Source organism: Acinonyx jubatus, chromosome D1, assembly GCF_027475565.1.
Source record: "Acinonyx jubatus isolate Ajub_Pintada_27869175 chromosome D1, VMU_Ajub_asm_v1.0, whole genome shotgun sequence".
Lineage (NCBI taxonomy): Eukaryota > Metazoa > Chordata > Mammalia > Carnivora > Felidae > Acinonyx > Acinonyx jubatus.
This window is the reverse complement of record NC_069390.1, coordinates 17,190,523-17,211,672: the sequence shown is the minus strand read 5'-3', so window position 1 is coordinate 17,211,672 and position 21,150 is coordinate 17,190,523. Positions and strand designations below refer to the sequence as shown.

At 47.2% G+C, this 21,150-nt stretch overlaps 2 long non-coding RNA genes across 3 annotated transcripts; one reads left to right on the top strand and one right to left on the bottom strand.

Moving 5' to 3' along the window:
- The first annotated feature begins 1,908 nt into the window (after nt 1-1,908).
- On the top strand, nt 1,909-3,929 carry LOC106978076 (uncharacterized). Of its 2 annotated transcripts, none has more exons than XR_001430738.3 (3): nt 1,909-2,043; nt 2,721-2,930; nt 3,549-3,929. It is a non-coding gene; the product is annotated as an uncharacterized LOC106978076 (long non-coding RNA). The 2 variants fall into 2 exon arrangements; XR_008290367.1 differs by having other exon boundaries at nt 1,941-2,099.
- A 1,187-nt stretch (nt 3,930-5,116) lies between these two features.
- LOC113603374 (uncharacterized) lies at nt 5,117-20,444 on the bottom strand. Its single transcript, XR_003424940.2, has 3 exons — nt 19,829-20,444; nt 6,822-7,066; nt 5,117-6,559 (listed from the first exon to the last, which is right to left on the bottom strand). It is a non-coding gene; the product is annotated as an uncharacterized LOC113603374 (long non-coding RNA).
- Nucleotides 20,445-21,150: the final 706 nt, after the last annotated feature.

The window sequence follows — 21,150 nt, the reverse complement described above, 5'->3', positions numbered from 1 at the left end:
CATCTCTCCTACCCTTTTTTCTCCCCAGACACTATGGACCAGAGCCCCTTCACTCGGGTGGGTAGTCCAGGTGTCTTGGTACTTCAATTGTGAGCCAGCAGGTTCCCCCACCCTTCAGCACACTAGAGGTAATTTGGGGACTCAAAAGCATCCTTCACTCTTCTTCCAACATCACCTTCTCTTAGCTACCTCAGCGCTGCCCACGCTGCACCTCCCCCTGCCCCCAGCTAATGCCTCTGATTCAATGGCTTGATAAAGGGGAACACGGAAACTTGTACGGCTAGGAAAAGACCAAAAGAAATGGAGTGCTTCCTTTTCTCTGTTCAGAACCTTTAGGAATGGCACCATGTACTCTCCAGAGTATTCAGCAGCCTCCATTGATGGGCACCCTTCCTGTCAAATAGAAAATGGTTTTCTTGTCTCAGGACCTCTTTGGGGAGCCTCACCCCCTCAGCCCGCAAAGACCAGGGGTCCTTGAGAAAGTGGACCCTTGTGATAATGATGGATGGGAATTTCTAATGGAGTCTTGAATCTTACCACCATTCCCTTTGCCCAGGAGAGATGACTAGGTGCGTTGCTCCCCCAGCCCTGCCCCCAGCAACCACAACAGCTGTAATGCAATGAGCTGTCATCTCACCCAGTGCCTGCCCACACTACTTCCCATTCTCCTTCTCACCTGCATGTCCCTCTCTCAGACCTCACTTCTATCAGGCCTTATTTAAGATCGATTGGGGAAGGATAATCTCTCCTCACTCCTACAGCCCATCCTTTGGGCTCCCAGCTCCAGCACTTACCAACACCCTTATTCTTTAGTTCAATCCTCCCTTCTCATCCCCCAGTGGAGGGGTAGCTTGTGCAATTCTCATAATTACAGGGGAGCCAGAGAAAGTAGCTGGAATGGCCTATTTTCCTGGCTCCCTTTTCCTTCTCTCAGTTCTGATTCCATGTGAACGACTGGACTCAAGCAGCCTCTTGTTCGGCCTTCCAAGAGGGGCAGTAATAATAGCTAGCACTTACTGAGGGACAACTATATGGCAAGCATGTATTTGCTCGGCGTTTCTGGGATGCCAGCTATAAATCCCTTCCACAGACTCTCTTTTATTTTGCCACATTTTCCATCTCTTTTAACTCCCTGTCTCTCTCTTCACCTCTGACTCCCCCTCTTCTAAAAAGCTATGTGGTGACCCACTGCCACTCTTCCAGAGGCCATATCTTCTGTGGTTGTACCTTTAAAGGATGGGCCATTCCATCCTGAGCTCCAACCAACCCTACATACTCTAAGGAGTCATTTCACAGTCCAGGCCTCCATTTTACCATCCAAGCCAACTCTTACGTCCAAGCCTTTGCAGAGAGACCATTTCCATGTGCAGTAACAGTACAGCCTCATATGCCTGCCAGCCTGGTCCCTATCCCCTGGGCCTTTAGGGTCCCCAGCAGTGACCCCCTCATTTCACCTAGGTCCCAGAACCTATTCAGGCCACAGGAATAGCCTCAGCTTTTCACATTCTACAAAAGCTGCAAAAGACACCTTAAACCCTGGCTTTCTGAGGGCTACCAGTGTCCTCACTTCCAGCCACCTTTCCTCCCTCTGACCCACTCATTTTCCCACCAATTTGTTAACTAATCAAGTCCCCCTTTACTAAAGTGACTCATTCGCTATGGCAAAACCACATTCTTTTGGAAGATTCATTTTGGATTTTTAGGCCCCCAAGTACATTCCTTCTTTTGAGGGAGAAAATTGCCTCTCACTCTACTAAAACGACGCTGGATTTTGAGCATGAAAAATGGCTTAACCGGTATTGCAGCAACCGTTCCCCTACAGTCTCCAGATGAGGGAACTGGCGGGTAACTGCCACCGGCCCTACCCAGACTCATCATTCATTGGGTTACTGATCTGTCAATCACTTCTGCTGGGCCAATGAGCAGCACTGCCGCACAGGAAACAGATTGGAGGGCAGGCGAGTGGTTTCCCTGGCTGTTAGAGCCTATGGAGATCACCTTGTTCCTTTCACATGCTGCCCTGGCTGCTGGGAGCTGTGGAACGTGAGCAAGTAGGCAGTGGGGAGGGGGCAGTCAAGTCTGCCTAGACGTACATGCAGGTTCGGGCCCTTGGAAGAAGAAGGGAAACAAGCTTAGCCTCAACTGAATGCTGGGGTTTAGTAATAGTGATAGTATTAGAGAGGCTGCACTGGCTAGATTCTGCCCCACCCCTGGCATTGCCTCACGGTGTGACCTAGGGTCAGTCTCCCCGTGGTCCTGGTCCTCAGCTGCTTTTTCACAAAGAGTTGGTTGGTTCTCCATGATCTCTCAAATCCTTTTTTCTTTTTTATGTGTTGGAAGGCAAATTGCCTCAAGAAAGGGAGAGCCTGTCCTAACCACAGTCCAGTTAATTGAACATGAGGGAAGGCAGAGGGTCAGAGGTGAAGAAGCACTTCCACGATCCAGAGCCAAGGCACTACTCAAAAGGAATGAAGGAGGGATGCCCTCCAGGCTAGGGATACTTTTCGGCCCTGGCACAGGAAGGGGGGGTGGGGGGTGGGGGGTGAATTAGGGTCCGTGGCAGTTGCTTACTACAAGGTTCTCTGAGTGTGGACTCAAAAGAAAGGACGTATTTTTGTCTAGCGTCTACTCAAGCAGGGTTGGGGGGGAATCTAAAGGAGATTGAAGAATCTCCCCTAACCCCGACCCCGTGTATGGGTTGTTTTGTTTCTTTCCTGCAGTTCCCATAATCGGTCCTTTTGAAAACTTCCCACTGGCCATATCGAACAAGCATCTGTACCCACAATAAGAGTGAGTTCCCTGCATTTGCCATCTTGTCTCAACTAACACCACCTACAGAAGCTGACAATGACTGTTGGGCTTTTCCAGTGGATGCCGGAACCCATTTCTTGCAGCCTGGGGGGGGAAGGCAGAATAACTGGCAGCAGGAGGTGAGTGTGGGTAAGGAAAGTGGAACTCCTCCTTCAGCCAGCCTCCTCACTCCTCTTCTTGTCCCCAGATCCTTCTGTCCAGCCTTTCCCTCCTCCCACCTGCTGACTCTAATCCACTCCACTTTCCACCTTTCACTCCCTCCCCTAGAAACTCAGGAGGTCTTAAGGCATGTTTCAGGAAGCGCTGTTCCCTGGCATGGGCTCTCCATTGTCTGCTCCACTGAGAAGCGGTTGGCTTCCAGAAAGTTTGAGAAATTGCTTTTCAGCAAGAGGGCGGGCACTCCAGTCAGTTTAGGGTGATAGTCTCTAGTGAGTACAGTTGGCAAAGCCATTTCTCTGCCCCACAGGGTGTGAGTACTTGACATTGGCCCTTGTGAGTTAGAAATTGTTAGCTATGGAGGTGTAATAAGTTTGTCCAGACCCACAGTAACTCTTGCTGCTTAAGCTTCTACCAAAAAGGTTTCTACTTGTCAAACCATCGGTCTCCCCACAGAGGGTTCTCATTTTCCCTCTGTCTCATTTTTCTTCTTTTTACTCTGTTATCCTTACTGTCTCTTCTCTTGTGTCTTTCTTTCTGGCTTGATCTTTTTTCCCCTTTTGTTTTCTGAGGCTAAACAGGAACCTGGAGAAGATGTGGGGATGGTGGTAATCCAAAGAAGGAGCCTTAACCTGAGCACCTGTCTTAGGAGGCAGACCCCCCCTACCCTAGTGGGAGTGAATGTTGCCCTGCAACCTGGGTCCTCAGATGCTCTCTTAGGCAACACCTTGGTTTCAGATGTGTCCTCCAGACCTACCACAGATGGATGCCCCACACTCTAACCCAATATCCCCAAGGATTAGAACCCTGAACTCCTTTCTCCCATGCCCACTGCGTGGCAGGCCCATACAGAAGCAAAACATGGTCACCTTTAGACTCTGGCATACTGAGGCCAGGCCCTGACCCTGTCGGCCTCACCTTCCTGCCAGTTGATTACTCAATAAAAATATTGTTAAATAGAATTCTTGTGTCTAAATACCATTTCAGTATTTATTGTTTCAAAATATACCATTAAATTGCATTTTCCCCTCCTTCTCCTCCTCTTCCCCCATCATATCCTTCCTGGGACCGAAATGATAGGGACAGGTCGAGAGTGAAGGGAAAGTTGGGGAAAGCATGACTGTGTCAATTTCTCAGTAGAGAGCAACCATGAAGTGTGCTACACACTCATGGGCAGAGGCCCCTGCTCCCCTAACAGAAGACAGTTTCGCTGAGCACAGGACACAGCACTCGGGTAGGGGGACATATCCCCTGCTTTGTAGGACATCACGTAACAAAGATTTACAGGTAAGAAGGATCATTGTGTTACTTGTAATAGTAAAAACCCTAACATAGTTACATTTCAGTTGGTCCTTATAGTCAACTATTAAGCAGCTGTTAAAAGCTCATTTGAAAACATTTTTTTCAGAGTGCCTGGGTGGTTCAGTCAGTTGAGTGTCCAACTTCTTCTCAGGTCATGATCTCACAGTTTGTGAGTTCAAGCTCTGCTGTCAGTGCAGAGTCTGCCTCTGATCCTCTGTCCCCCTCTCTCTCTGCCCCTGCTTCCTGCTCATGCTGTCTCTTTTTCAAAAATAACAAAAAAAAAAAAGAAAACATTTTTTCATGACAAGAGGAAAAAGGGAATTCTGAAACTGTATGTGCACTATGTTCATAATTTATATAAAGCATCTGTGTGCATAGAACTGATCACAAGGATAAATACCAAAAATTCCTGAAAAGGTGGAAATTATGGCTGATTTTTATTTTGTTATACCTTTCTTGTTTTCTACAATGAACATGTATTATAATCAGGAAAAAAAAAATGCAAAGGTAGTTGGCTCTGCTCGGTCGTAAATGAAGAAAGGATTGGCACTGAGCCATTGAGGAAGCCGATAAGGCTGGTGGTCCCCGCCATGACACCTTGGGCCAGTGGGGGCGGAAGTTCCTAATGGGAGCCAGGATCCTACAATCCTGCAGGTTTGCAGGAAGACACAGATTTAGATCTGATGGAGGACAAGACAAGAGGCATTCTACCTTATCTCATCCCCCTTCACTCTTCCTTTCTCTTACCCTTTCTCTGTGCCACAGTGATAAACACTCCATGCTTAAAGCCCAAAGACGCGGGTTCAGATCCCAACCCTGGCACCTCCCAGCTGGGTAACTGGGCAAGTTCTTCAATCCTCCAGAACCTCAGCCTATTAATCAAACAAAGGTCACTTGTACCTCCAGAGCCTTTGCCATTGCTTTTCCCTGTTTCTGGAACACCGTGCCCCCAGATCCTCATGTTTTGTTTCCTGCTGGCTTTTGGGTCTCCATCCCCTCAGAGAGGTCCCCTCAGTCACTTTCCATAACATTTTTTCTCTTTTATTTTCTCTGAGCACCTAATTAAACTTACATATTTGTTTTATTGCTTATTGTCTCCAAGAAATTAAATTCCTTGGGAGCAGGAATCTTGTCTTGAGTGCTGCTGTGTCACCATTGCCTGACATTAAATGAGCCAAGTACCAGGCGATACATTTGCACTGTTTTCTTACTTAATCTTCCAAGTACCTCATGTGGTTCACATAGGAGGGCGAGGTTAAGAACAGAGAGGTGAAGTACAAGGAGTAAGTGGCAGAGCCAGAATTAGAAATAATTCCGGAAGACTTTCCACTTCACTACGCTTCCCTCCCATGCAGCCAGCGTGGGTCCTGTTTTGGAGAGAAAGGGTTGGCACAGTTCAAGGGCAGGGAGCATCAAGAGCCAAGTCTCTGAGTCCAGAAAGTTCGAAATAGTGAAAAAGACTGATGTGGGTATGGTCATGGGGAGTAATGGGAGTACATGGTGGAAAGAGCCAGAGAGGGGCTTGGTTGCAATTCAGGAGCTTGAGGCTGTTTCACGAAGGACCTGAGCAACACACAGTCTCTTTCATTCATTCCATAAATAGGAATCGAACACCTCCTGTGGGCTTTAAGAGATACAGAACATCCCTGGAATGGGCAGTCCCCCATCCTTAACTGAACACCTACTGTGCGCTCTACATGGCTCAGGACCCATCTAGGCCAGGCAGTTCTTGTCCTTGCCTTCTCGGTGTCTGGGGTACTGCCTCAAACCCACTGGGTGTCTGGTTAGCAGGGGTTACCTGCCCTGAGCAGAGACAGATGGGAGATTTCAGTCATCATTAAAGCTTTATTGACCAGCATGGCTGGAATTTCCCAGAGAGAGGAATTAATCTTGCTACCGACTGAGAGCAGACATCCTGCTGGGAGTAGTTACATAAATTCTGTTGCTCAAATTAATTAGGATTGTGATTCATTTGTTTAATGAGGAAGAATCTGATGGTGGCAAGAGGCAAGCCGTCGAGGCCTTGCAGAACCCAGGCCATCCCGGGTGACCCTGTGGCAGGTGGGGGGACTGGCCCAGTAGGAACAGAGATCTGACATGATGGAAGGAGGTGGTCGATCAGTAAGAAGAATAAACCGAGGCAGGCAGAGACAGCCAATCAGAATACGGTGCTGGTTTAGAAGGGGGGTCAGAGGCTCTGGGGCCTCCCAAAGTTCATGCCGCGCCAGCTCCTGGGCATGGAAGGGCTTCTCAGTGGCATCCAGTCTTCCACCCTCCTCTTTTGTCCAAGCTGTGGAGAAAAAATGCTAACGGCTGAAATCATGTCAGCGGCGCTCCGGGGACCCATCCAGCCATTTCCTCCCATCCCCCTAAATGTCAGATTATATTATTCACAGGAGGAAGGATTGTTTCAATAAAGCACAGACCTATTGCCTGAAGCATATAGAAATCTTTTTCTCTTACTCCCACCCCTACTTAGAAAGGGACCTCCCCCCCCCCCTTCTACCCGGAATGCCCCTACTGCCTGTTTAAGGTAAATCCCCAAACCTCACCGGCATCCTTCACTCTTGCTGTGAGGCCCCTCCTGGCCTGGGCCTTCCCTTGCATAAGGCCTAGGTCTCAGCTGCAGAAATACAGTGAGAGGGTGGCGGCCGGGCCAGGGTGACAGCAGTGCAGGTGGAAAGAGGCAGGACCTCTGTGCAACTCCAAAGGGCATCTCACATTCTGGTCCAGGTGGATGGTGCCCTTTGGACTAGAACAGAAATGGTGTTTCCTGAAGGTGTGCTTCCTGGTGGCCCTGGAGAAAAGTGACCAGAGTCAGGAAATGGTTTGAGGGAGAGTCAAAAGGACCTGTTGCAAAGACGGGGAGAAGAAAGGAGAAGAATGTAACCCTTAGGACCTCCTCACTCATGCCTGCGTCTACAGAAGTCCCTCCGGAGCCTTGTTCTCTTTTTAGGCGCCCCCATCCCTTATTACAACTGACCAGGAAAGCACAGCCTGGATGATCCACGAGGCGGTGCCATGGGGTTTTCCACAAAGCAGGAACACGGTTAAGAGCATGTGTTTGGCTCCCCAGGAAGTGTTGCCCTCTTCCCAGGTGAGGCTGAGATGCTCTTCCTGGAGCTCCATCGGTCCACCTTACTTAGAGAATAGGTAGCCACAAAGGAAAACTATCTAGGAACCCAAAGTGTGAAAACTTGCGACTGAGGAAAAGTCTTGTGAGCTCTCTCGGTATCAGTGCCCTCGTCCTTGGGAGGCGCCTGTCTCCTGCTCTGGAAGAACAAGAGCTTCTGTGCTTGCACCCTGCAGACTGTCCCCTCTTCAACAGACATAGAGACCTTTTTAAAATGTATGTCAGATATGGGGCACCTGGGTGGCTCAGTCGGCTAAGCGTCCACCTCTTGATTCCAGTTCAGGTCATGATCTCGTGGTTTGTGAGATCAAGCACCCCATCCAGCTCTGTGCTAACAGTGCAGAGCCTGCTTGGGATTCTCTCTCTCTCACTCTCTCTCTCTCTCCCCCTCCCCCCACTCATGTGCTCTCTCTCTCTCTCTCCCAAAATAAACATTTTTTGAAAAATGTAAGTCAGATCTTGTCATTTCCCATGTTTTCCTTCCAAAGGCTTTCGAACACATTCAGAATTTACTTTTTTTTGATGTTTATTTGGGGGGGGAGGGGCACATGCAAGCCTGGGAGGGGCAGACAGGGAGACAATGGATCTGAAGGGGGCTCTGCACTGACAACACAGAGCCTGATGTGGGGCTCAAACTCACAAAGGGCAAGATCATGACCTGAGCCGAAGTCGGAAGCTCAACCACCTGAGCCATCCAGGCACCCCCGACACATTCAGAATCAAAAACAAAAGAAAAAAAGTCCGATGGCTAAGAAGGTCCACACGCTCTAGCCCCTGCCTTGACCTCATGGTCTACAGCACCACTCCCTCCCTCCACAAGGTCTTTGCACTGGCTGGTACCTTTCCCTGAAACGTTCCTCCCCGGCTGTTTGCGTGGGTGGGAAACTTAGCCTTTCTCTCTCTGTTTATGTGTCACCTTGGAGAGCCCTTCCCTGGCTACCCAATCGAAAACAGCCCAGGCTCCCTGCATTGCCTTACCTTCTTTTTCATCACAATACCTTTTACCATTTGCCCTTTCACCGGTTTGTTCTCTGCCTTCCCCAACTTGGTTTGAGGCCTACAGACCAGGGATCTTCCCCACTGCATCAATCAGGGTCCAGTTAAGAAAACAGGAATTGTGCTAGATACTTCAATGGTGATAATTCACCGAAAGACATCAGTTAAAGACCTATAAGAAGGAGAGAAAATGTAAAGGGAGCACTGAGGAGGTAGCAACCACAAGAAACGGTGGGATTATGGGATTCCAGGAGCTCGGAGGAGGAGCCTGCAGAGTTGAGGCCCCGCCCCTCTAGCAAGGCACCGACCAGCTGCTGCCACCAGGACAAAGGGCCAACGCGAGGGCAATCCTGATGGGATCCAGCTGCCAAACGAGGATGGGGCAGGTCCCTACTTCCGCCTCCTGCCTTCCGCCTCCCTCTAGTGCCACTGCTGGCAGAAAAAGGAAGCCCCGCGACAAAGGAGAAACGGTTCGTAGGGTCCCCACCCAGTGTCACACAGCAGAGTGTAACAGGTAGACTTGGAGCTGGGAGGCAATAGCTCAATGACTAGAACACCTGTCTTGTACACTCCCTAACCCCCATGCCAGAGGAGTGCTTGGCTTATAGCAGGCACTCAACATTTGTTGAATAGATGAATGAATGATGGATGATGTACCACGTAGGGAATTAGTAGCTGGGGGTGCAGATATGACGGGCAGACTCTGATCACACTCTAATAAGAGAGACAGACACCATTTATGGTTCAGGATAAGTGTAATAGCAGAAACACCCTCAATGGGCTGGAAGCACAGGGATGAGGCCCTGCTCACACTGGCCATCAGGGAAGACCTCCGGGGGGAGGGGGGACAACCATGCTTCAGTTGGATGCTCGAGAGCAAAGAGGATTTGTGAGGCACAGAGGGACACTGAGGACCAACGATGTAAGGATGCAGGGTGCTTCGGGTCTGGGAACAGCTCGTGCAAAAGCAGAGAGCTTGGCAAGAGTGACTCAAGAAGTTCCCTGTGGCCAGAACATCCATGGGCAGTGGTGGTGGCCGAGCCTGGAGCATTCCAGTCCAGGTCATAAAGGCTTCGTATGTTACTCAAAGGAGGTTGGGCTTGGCCTCAAGGCACAGAAGTGCCAGTCAAGGTTCATGAGCCGTGAGTGACATATGTGACCCGAGGACTGTGATTTCACAGGCATGAGAATGAAGGCTGGAGGCCAGCTGGAGACAGACCTGAGCCACAAGGATGGGCACCCATCTAACTGCCCCCAGTGGGTGCAGGGCAGTGCACATAGCTTACACTGCAATGAAGCTGCATGAAGATGAGAAGCATATGATGGGGATCTGAGCTGAGGCCCAGGTTGCTGAGGCTGGAGGAAGAGAAGGAAAAGCTTTGGAGGAGCTGGGATGCCTCAGCCTGAGCGCCCCTCCCACCCCCATCACAGGAGAACCCACATTGAGGGGCCCTGAGAGTCAGCCAGATCCTAGCATCTTCCCCCTCACGAGCCCATCAGATTTTGGAGTTGGATGGGGCCTTGAGAGGCTGCGTCAGTGTCCCTGCAGGAAACAGATCCTAACTCAAATGGGTCACCTGAAGAGACTTTGGTGAGGAGGGACTACTTACAGAGAGATGGGCAGGATGAAAGAACCCAGGAAGGGGTGCTAGACACTCCTGAGGCTGCAAACAGCTCCCCTCTCCCCTCTCCCCTCCCACCCTCCAATCTGCTCTGCCAGTGGCCAGACCAGACTGGAGCCAACTGGCAAGGGTGCCCATTGATTTGTTTCACAGGGGTCAGCCTCCTGAGGCACAGAGCAGGTCAAAGAAGGGGAGACCCTACATCAGAAGGGACAAACAGAGAATAACAGCCTGATCGGTCTCAGTTTCCACCCTACTGTTCTTCCCACAAGAACAGAGAGAGGAGGCAACTTGGCCAAGGTCAGGTAGCAAGTGAGGAAAAGGCCCCTCTCCTTTGGGGTCTGGGTTCATTGCCGACTGGGCCTGCACTGAAGACAGCCAAGTGAGGACAGCCCATCATCCTGGAGCTGCTGCCGCAAATCCAAATTAACCAGAGGAAGGCAGCAGGCAGCACCAGGGAGGATGAGCACCCAAGGGCCGGCCATGCACCCTCCATGTCCAGAAGGTAATAGACACCTGCTTCCTTGTCTCTTTGTGCCTGCCCCCTGGCCCCTGTTTTCCTCTCTTGAGTCCTCCCCAGGTGTGGGGACAGGAGCACAGCCCTGGGATTGGCAGGGACAAGGGGAGGAGACTGTGCTTTTCTGGTAGCCAGCCTTGCTCATCGATTCCCTAGAGCTGCTCACTGATCCAGCACAAGATGGTTTAATTGAAGTCATTACAATAAATGGTGCAGAAAAGCAACACCCTTAGTCTGCCAGGAGCCTCAGAGAAACAGGGGAGGGCACTGGGAAACCCAGCGGAAGCAGCTGAAGTTAGCTCACAGTTGCTGTGGTGGAAAAGGGACTGGGCTGAGAAAGCAGGTAGTCCTGGGTTCAAATCCTGACTGGGTCGCTAGCAAGCTGTGCACCCTTAGTAAAGTTCCTTTATCTTCCTGAGCTGCTGTGTTCCTGTCTCCAGGAAGCCTTCCCTCCTTCATCCCCCATTGCTCCTTCCCCCACACACACCTTTAGCACTTGCTAACTTTGACACTGATTTGGCTTCCAGCACTCTCTGTCTGCTTAGCAATCTTTTCCCTCCGTAGTTTGTCTTCTCATCTAGATAACAAGCAGAAACTGTATCTTCTCTTTCTCACCCTTATGTGCCTATCACATGCCTAACATTGTCATTGTACCCAGCGGGGTGGGGGAGGGGAGGGGAGTGGCAAGGTGGAGTGAGGGGCAGAGATTCAGAACCCGGGGGTGGGCACAGAAAGAATGCAGCAGGGGCTGGTAGATGACAATCTACCCTGAGCTCCCTTCCCAGATAATTGGAACGATGCAGCCATTATATTCGTACACCTTTAGCATGAGACACAGCCCCCTCTGTGCCCAGGCCCAGCTGGCTCTCTGCTCGGCATCCTGAACTACTATCTGATTCAGTAGCAGAGGACAGAGGATCCAGGTCATGAAATCATCAAATTCTAGCATCAAAAGACAAAATCATGCAGCAAAAGTGATATCTTGGTACTTCCAAGTCTAAATCCTAAGGAGCCTTGCAGCTTCCACGTGGGGTGTCTTGGAACACCTGATCTTGGAATGTTCCCTCTCAGAACTCAGACATCACACCATGAGAAGCCCAAACCACGTGGAGAAGCCAGGTCGAGGTACTCCATTTGCCAGGGCCAGCTGAGTTCCCAGCTCATAGCATCAACTGCGAGCCCTGAGAGTGCGCCATCTTGGACATCCAGCCCCATGGAGCCTGCAGGTGACTCCAGCTCTAACCACGACCTGATGCAACCATTTGAGAAATCCCAAGAAAGAATCTCCCAGATGAGCCCAGTCAACCCGTGGAACTGTAAGAAATAACAACAAATTCTTATTTTATGCTTCTAAAAATATATTTGTAAATAAATCTTACAGAACTGTCATGTTACTAGAGCTCAGAGATTCCGTGTGATGTATCCAAGGTCGCACAATGAGGCAGAGCCCAGTGCGTTTAACTGTGGCCACCCTATCGCCACCGCCAGAGAAGATAAAGAGAAGTGAGCTATCCAGGGCAGGAGTGAAGAGGGAGAGAGGAAAAGAGCTGGATTTTATAGAAAATGTCCCAAGTTAATTCTGTTTAGGAAAAAAATTATTCCTTGAATGTGTATGATTTTTTTTTTTTTAATTTTCAATGAGCATCTCACAACTTCTAAGAGTTTACAGAGTTAATGGCCCTGAATTTCAACCTTGGGTTGGTTTTATTTTTCTTTCCCCCTTGAGATAATTAGCCATGAGCTTAGCTGAGTACATTTGTCATGTCGGTTAGACAATGGCTTCAAAGGAAGGGAAAGGGCTCAGAAAAGAAGGCCAAGCGACAAAGCAAAACCTCCTAAGGAAATATTCACATTTCTTGAATGATCTGTCATCAAAACTGCGTGCACAGGTGGGAGGGCACGAGCGAGCATCAGGGCAAACTTTACCAGGTGGGCCTCTGCACCCGCTAGTGCTTTGAGTTGATCTGAACCAAACCCATCCCCAGGGCAAAAGCAACACCCCTTTCCCATCTCACTACCCTCTGTTTGGCTAACCCACAGGCCCAAAGGAAAATGTTAGATTGGCCTTTCATTTTCAGTGCCCTCAATTTAAGTAATTTTTTTTTTTTTTTTTTTTTTTTTTTTACATCCTGTGCTGCTCAATATACTGCAATGGAGGATTCAGGGAAGATGCACGTCATTGTCAGCAAAGCACCAAGCCATCTGGCCTTCGTTTTACCTTTGAGTTGATGTGAAATTTCCGGCTTCACATTTGGACAGTCCTTGATCTGAGCACCAGAGCCCCAGAGGTGATTGGGAGCATCACTGTGAGAAGTCACCATTTTTTGAACACCAACTACGATCCACGGTGTCCCAAGGGCTTTATTTATTTTAATCTTGTGTTTAATCTTCCAGTTTAATCTTGTGTTTAATCTCGTGTTTAATCTTCCAGTAACCCTATGAGGGCAGGACTAATACCTCATTTTAAGGATCAGAAAATTTAGTCTCAAAAAGAAATGCATGCCAAATTGCAGAGCTGCAATTCAAACCTAGGCCTGCCCAATTCCTAGGATCTGCTCTTTCCTGTATGCCGATTCGATCGGTTATATATTGCTACAATAACATCGTGAAACAATCATGAAACCTCAGCGGTATACAATAATAAGCACCTATTGCTTACCCATCTGGGATGGTTAGCTAAGTGGTTCTGCTGATTATGGCAAGGCTCACTAACATGCCTACACTTTGGTTGGCCTTTGAGTGATGGAGGCTGTCTCAGCTGGGACAGTTGGGGCCACTCAGCTCCACTCCACATGTCGCTCATTCTCCATTAGGCCAGCCCAGGCATGTCCCCATGGCAGTGGCAGAGTACAAGAAAGAAAGCAAACCAGACTGATGGCACAAGTACTTTTCAAGCTTTTTCTTACATCACATTTGCCTTTATCCCATGGGCCTGAGCAAGGTACATTGCCAAGCCCAGAGTCAGAGAAGATGAACATTGCAGATGACGTGGCAAAAGGTGGGGTGCAGGGAAAGATAAAGATTTGTGACCACTTCTGCAATCTATCCACTAACCTTGGGCAAGTTAGAGCCCCCTCTTAGAGCCTCTGTTCCTGCATTTTTTAAAATGTTTATTTATTTATTTTGAGAGAGACAGAGAGCAGGAGAGGGGCAGAGAGAGAGGAAGACAGAGAATCCCAAGCAGTCTCCTCACTTGTCAGCACAGAGCCCGACGCAGGGCTCGAACTTGAGAACTGTGGGATCATGACCTGTGCCAAAATCAAGAGTCGGACACTTAGCCAACTGAGCCACCCATGCACCCAATATTTTATTTTTAAGTAGTCTCTACACCTAACATGGGGCTTGAGCTCACAACCCTGAAATCGAGTCGGACGCTCAACTGATTGAGCCACCCAGGCACCCCTGTTCCTGCAGTTTTTTAATGGGGTTATATCCACTTTGTGGGATGGCTCAGAGCATTCAGTAAGATAATTTCTATGAAATACTAACAAAGTCAAAAGTATTCTTTCTCCTGATGTATATCATGTATACCAGCCTGGGGGTGCATGTACACATTATGAGAGGTACGTGAAAAACTCGGTTTCTATTTCCAGGATCCAAAGGGTTTACACAAGTCTCCGAGGTGAGACAGCCCAATCACTGAGACAACAAACAAGAATTGTGAAGAAGGGAATAAATCAAGGGAAAAAAAGAAAACAATAAGTAAATGATGTAATTAAAGTTACTGTTGAAGAAACTATCAAGGAGAGAATGAGTCAGCGACAAGTTTAAGCGATGAATCAGGCACAATGTCATGTTTCTAGAATTCTTGTCTATTTCAAGAAAGCCTGATGTCCCAGTTAAAAGAGCACCTTGAGCCTGTAGCAACAACATCTGGAAGGAAACACGCTTGTAATTTTAATTTCTCCTCTGCATCACCACTAACGACAGGGGCAATGCCGAGTGCTGGGCACAGAGTAGGCGCTCCATAAAATCCCATGTGGGAGGGACCCATAACTGCATCATCTCTTCAGATGTATTCAAGGAGATTTCAAATTACTTTTGCAAAAGAGCTCCCCGTACAATATGCCATTTGCTTGCTAAAACAAGGCTGTGGATCCCGTGCGGGATGGTATTAATTGCTCTGTTCAACGAATGAGGAGACCAAGGCTTGTGTGGCCCTCTGGTTGGTGACGAGGCTGGGATTCGAATGCAGCCCTCCAACGTGCTCTCTCCCAAACTAACCAAGAACCATATTCCTGCTATTGGTAACCGAGTTCAGGGTTTTTTTAATCTGTAAGAAACGACATCGACATTTCATTGAATGCTCACAAGCAGGGCAGCTCGTGTCATCTTCACCCCAGACTTCGAGGTTGGAATATGAAGGATTCCATTTTACAGATAAGGGAAATTTGGAGCCCAGAGACCGAACCCACCTGCCAGAGGCTTCATAGCCCATAAATGGTGAGATGATTCACACTCAGGTATGTGCAACACCCCAACCCCCCTGACTCCCCCACACACACCATGTTCCACACTGCCCTTGTATTTTTTCAAATTGGGCTGTCACCTGCATTGAAGCCTGGAGAATTAAAAGCAATTGTGTGCATAAACCTGCGCGCACACACACACACACACACACACACACACATACACACGCGCACACTTTTGCCTCAGTTATTCAGAGAGCACGTTTTCTGATCTGTATTTTCCACTTCAGTTTGCCTACCTGGCCTCTGCCTCTACAAACACAACTCAAGGCAGAGGGGCAAGTGATATTGGTTCAGGAAACCTGAGCTGTGACCCTGAGCTGCTGACAGAACGTCTGATATTTATAGCAACTCAGAGTCAAGTACCAAGGAAAGAGTGTTCTGGATTGTTGCAGATGTCCTCAGGGGGAAAGAAAACATCTCTGTGAAAAATTGTGTGGGATGCTTAACTGATGGAACATCCAACATGAAAGGACAACTCAGTGGGTTTGCATCCCAGTTAAAAAATAATAATAATAAAAGGACGGCCCAGCCAGTCTCTGTGGATAACATTCTTCAAACACTTAGGATGTAGCCATGGGAGAGACCACATCACCAGTTGAATTTATAAACTGCCACTCTACACTTTAATTTATTTATGCATTTATATATTGATTTAGATCTGTCCCAGTCCACAAAGAATTTGACACTAATTGTTTAATTGTGAAAACTATGGTAGATTGATTATGTTAATGGCCAAGATTTTCTACGCCTCCCTGTATCCTTACCCCTGGGTAGTGTCCTCCACATCGACTCTGGCCCTAAGATGTGCTTTGGCTAATGAAACAGCAGCAAACTTGTTGCAAGCACAACTTGAAAATCATGCTGGTCCTGGCCCAGATTAGCAGAACGGCCAGCAGACCCACGAGAAAGAACAGACTGTTGTTTAAAGCCATTGGGTTTGGAGCAATTTGTTACACAGCAGTCACTAACTGATATGGAGACTAAAAAGAAACACCATTAATTAATCAACAAGCTTATATTGAGTAGCCATGCTCAGTTCTTGTCGTAGGTTCTGGGATATACAAAAAAAAAAAAAAAAAAAAAAAAACACATAAGACATGGTTCCTACCTGCTTGGAGACTCATATTTATTTCTGGAAAGACAAAATAAAAATACCAGCAAGATCTGCTTAAACCATGTGGAAATCGCTTATATCTTATTCTCTCTACAGGGCCAAGCTCAAATGCCACCTTCCTTTCGTAACATTTCCTTCCCCATCTCCTTGCCAAGCTGAACTATTAAGCTCTGCCTCCGCTGGGATACTGCAGACTTTTGTTTAAAGCTCTCTCGTGATGCTTTTCATGTTACATTTGGGGTTATAGTTGGATGGGAATACGTCCATTGTGCCCACTGATTATAAAGCTGGGTCTTGCTTATTGTTCTATGGGCCTCCAACACCAGGTACCATGACTTACATGAATATAAGGAATCTTGGAAAATGTTAAATGAATGAATGTTACAGGTTGGGGGCGCCTGGGTGGCTCAGTCGGTTAAGTGTCTGCTCTTGATTTCAGCTCAGATCATGATCTCGTGGTTCGTGGGATGGAACCCGGAGTCGGGCTCTGTGCTGACATTGCAGAGCCTGCTTGGGGTTCTCTCTCTCACTCTCTCTCTCTCTCCTTCTGCTCCTCCCTGCTCTCTGTCTCTTTCAAAATAAATAAACTCTAAAAAAATGAATGAATGTTGTAAGAGTTCAGCATGAGGGAAAACTCGAATAGAAGTGTGATAGTCAAAGGGATGATCATACGGGAAGAAGGAGTTGAGGTTCTCAGCTGGGGCCCACAATAAGAGCTCACAGTAAGAACTCATGGAATCCACAGTCAGAATTCTGGGGACCTGGGAACCTGGATAAGGAAAAATTACATCTCTGTGTTTACTAATCTCTAAGTGAAACTTAGCATTGCCTTCCATTATAAACATGGTCTACACAACACAGAAGTAGATGTAACAGATATTTTCCTATCATATCTACTATTGCAGACATCTCAAAGTATCACTTATGTTCATCACTGCTTTGAAATTATAGTGGTTATTTAATGTGTTAGCGAAGAATCAGAGTATTGCTATATCACAATTTGTTGCTTTAATATTTTAATAACCACGTCACAATCCGTTTCCTTCATAATCCTTTTTATGTATTTAAAATCATATTTTTTGAGAAGGAGTCTATAGTTTACATCAGATCGCCAAGGGGTCCATGACACAAAAGTGACTGGGACCTCCTCCTTACCTTGGAGAATAGGTAGATTGTACCTACGTAAATGGAACAGAAGTAGATAGACGTCCCAAGGAGATGACCCACATAAAAGAAGGTAGGGTAGGGATGAATGTGAGATGAGAGGCAGGGAAGGATATGCATCCCCTCCCCATTCTTGAGGAGACAGTCTCCTTGGCAAGATTAAGTAAAAAGGCAGGGACTTTGTTAGCATAATAATGCATCAGAGAAAGTGAGAGAATAACTGATTTGTCTTAGACATGCTCTAAGAATTTGGAGAATTTAAATTCTTAAGGATCTAACACCTCCCCTGCAGGGTGGAACCAGGACTAGGGACAGAGCTGAACTCTGAACTTCAAACCTCACAGAACCACTTCCCACACACACACACACACACACACACACGCACGCACACATCTCTATTCCAGTAAATGCCAAGAAGAGGCCACGAGCTTGTCCCTCAGGGACAGAGCCTCTGTACAGCGATGAGGCCACACACTGTCTGTGACTCGGTTTGGGGAACTGGTAAACTTCGTCATTGGGACAAGATGCTTTGCGACATCCTTGGGCTCCGAGGGAATATGTAATTGGCCCATTAAGACTTGTAGAAAAAAGCAGCTGTGTTGGTGTGCCCTCCCAGATGTTATTATAGGCATTATTATACGCATTACAGAGGAGTGACCACATGTTTGGGACAGTGTGGAGGCCTCCCTGATTAGATCAGAGGGCTGGCTTAAGAAGTAAAGCTGAAGGGGGCAGTTGGCAGGGAGGAATGAAGAAGAGAGAAGCAGAGAATGACACTAGGATTTCAAGAGCCTCTGACTCAGACAAGGAAGTGAGAAGGTGGGACAGATGGGAGGGTCTGTCTTAGAGGTGACATCCCAGGGAAAATGTCCAGGAGGCCACTGGAGATTCAAGAGTAGAACTCCAGGGAGGGACAGGAATGGAAAGGGGGGAGCTAAGGGAACAACCCACATACATACAGGTGATCATTAGTCCCGAGAATAAAGGCCATAGAGTAACAGGACTGGATGTTAGGGAATGATCACTGAATCAAGAGTAACGATACAGATATCTTACTAAGTAAATAAGAGGACTCCTTCCTTGTTCCTAGCCCAGGTAGGAGAATGTTTGGAGAAGGGGGGGTTAAACATAGAAGGAACTTGCGGAAGCTCTCTCACTGTGGCCAGTGGGAGGAGCTTGGGGGTTTCTGAGCCAGCAGTTCCCACGGAGGGAAGGGAGGGATGGATGGAGGCCCACTGCCTGCTGAGTGGGTGGGTGGAGCCAAGAGGGAGGCCAGAGACTGTTGGAGCCAAGGAAACGAAGAGGGAAGCTAGGACACATGCAGGGCAACAGCATCGAATTAAGTCTCTTTCTTCCCAGATGATCCAGAATTTCATTAGGGAAAGAGCGAAATTTCAAATCCAGGGTATTTAAAGGTCATGTGAAAATCATGGAAACCTCAACTTGAATCTGTTCCCACCTAAGTAATTTTTGTTTAGAAATCAGACAAAACCACTGAATCCATCTCAGCACAGCTCCCAAAATGGAATGACTCAGATGTCCCTGAAAGCGCGTAGATACTCTGAACCGCTCTGCTGATACATGGTCTGTCCGCCCAGCCCAGTGTCCAGGGCGTGTAACGCAATGGCTGGAGTTTCCTGGAGGTTCTGTAAGGACAGGAATTCAGGAAGTGGGGTCAAGGAAAAAGCCACTGTCCCTGAATATCCTGCAGCTTATGAAAACCAACCACCATTCAGCCAGCACCTACTGTGTGCTAGGCACTTTGCCTATATTTCCTAATCCTTAAGAACAAGTATTTTTTGTCTCCATTATTCTCCCCACTGATCAGATGGGAAAACCAAGGTTCAGGGAGGTGAAGTAACTTGCCTCAAACTCACAGCTAGCGAATGGTGGAGATAGTGTTGGGGCCCAGATGTATCTATCTCTATTCCCCCTCCCCCTACTGTTTTTACTTTTAAGCAATCTCTACATCCAACGTGGGGCTCCAACTCATGACCCTGAGTTGAAGAGCCATGCATTCTACTGACTGAGCCAAACAGGCACCTCGATGGGTCTGTGTCTAAATCCCAATCAGTTCCCATCCAGCCTGTGACCTTGACCAACCCCACCCCACCCCTAGAAGTGAAAGAAAAAAAAAATGTGTCATTAACATCTGAGACAGCCAATGAAAGACAAACCTTTCTCACTGTTAGTGTGGCTTCCCTAGTTTACCCTCTTCAAACGTTTTTCTTTTTTTTTTTTAATTCTTCTGAACTTAACCAATGTATTTGAAAGAATTAATTCACTTACTCTTCAAGAATCCTTTCCAAGCCACTGCTATATGTCAGTGCTGGAGACACAAGCTCTAATGCTCAAGCGGCTCCCAGAGGGAAGAGGCTAAAAAGACTTACAGAGGAATAACAGAAATAACAGGAACCAAACCTGTTTTTCCACATTGTTTTGTTTCAATCAAAGTATTACTTATAAATCTTTGGAAAAGCCAAGTAAGTGTAAGAAAGACTTACAAGTAAATTAGCAGCCCCCCCACCCCATCTTCCTCACCTTCTTCTCTTGAAAGCTGTTTCTTCTTTACCACTCCATTTGTAAATAACACTATTCTTAGATAGCTTGAGTCATCATCTTAAACATCCATCGACGTCTTAATGTGGTAGACAAGAAGTTTTTCTTCCGTTCCCTCTTCCCCTCCCCCAATCCTCCCCAAATACTTACATCTTTTTTTGTTTGTTTGTTTTTCTCAATTCTTATTCTACATTTCCACAATTATGACCATGAATCTAGATTTTATTCCTCGGTCAAGTAGTCGACTATGACCCTGCTTCTTTTCTTTTTTGTTTTTCCTGTTAATCACTACCTCAGTTTTCATCAACTTAGGTTTGTTTTTTTAAAAACAATTGACTAAAACTTTCCATGCCCTCAGTATAATTTTCCACACGACCAAACCTGTTGGATAATTTGTCAGTCCCATTTATTTTCCCCGGGGACAAACTCCCTCCCCGCCTAGAGCCTTCTGACTTCCTGCTGATCGGGTCTGGTTGCTCTCTGGCAAAGCTGTCCTCCCAATATTCCTTTAGCCATTACCCGAGGAATTCTCTTTCTTCCTGTCTCCTGTGCTGAGGTCTCCATTTCTGCACCCCACACCTTCTTTATTTGCTCCCTGGTTTTAATTGAGTACATCCTTCAGTAGCTTTGTAAGAGAAGGTACACAGGAGGGTAAGTTATTTTCAGACACTCTATGTCCAGAAAGGTCTTTATTTCACCCCCATATCTAACTGATAGTCTGAGTTGTATAAAATGCTAGGAAGACAAACACTTCCAGTCAGAATTTTTCAAGGCACTGGTTCCACCGTCTTTAAACTTTAAACGTTGCTATTGAGAAGTTTGAAAGCATTGTTGTTCCCAATCCTTCCTGTGCAGGGCAGGGACCAGGGTGAGGTGAGTGAAGCGCTGGCTTCCAGAGGAAAATTTAAGGGAGCATCAAATTTCAGGAGCACCAAAAATGTGATGATCAAGGTATATTTAGTGCATATTTTTAAAAATCAAACTTAATGCAAAAAAATCCTGATGAACAAAATATCAGTCTTAAATAAACACAGAAACCTCGCTTGCCTCACCCAAATCCCAATCCTGCTGGATCTTAACTTTATTTTAAATTTTACTATTTTGTTCATCATTAATTATTCTGTACTTTTTTTTAAGGAGTGCATTAATTTTTTTAGTCTTGATTACTATTTTTGGTGCCCTCTTAAAATCTGCACACAAGGCAAGCAGCTCGCATACTTCATTCTAATCCCGTTTCCTCTCCAGAACCTTTGAATAACCACTCTTGATCTCTGCATTTGGAATATAAGGAGCTTAGATGTGGC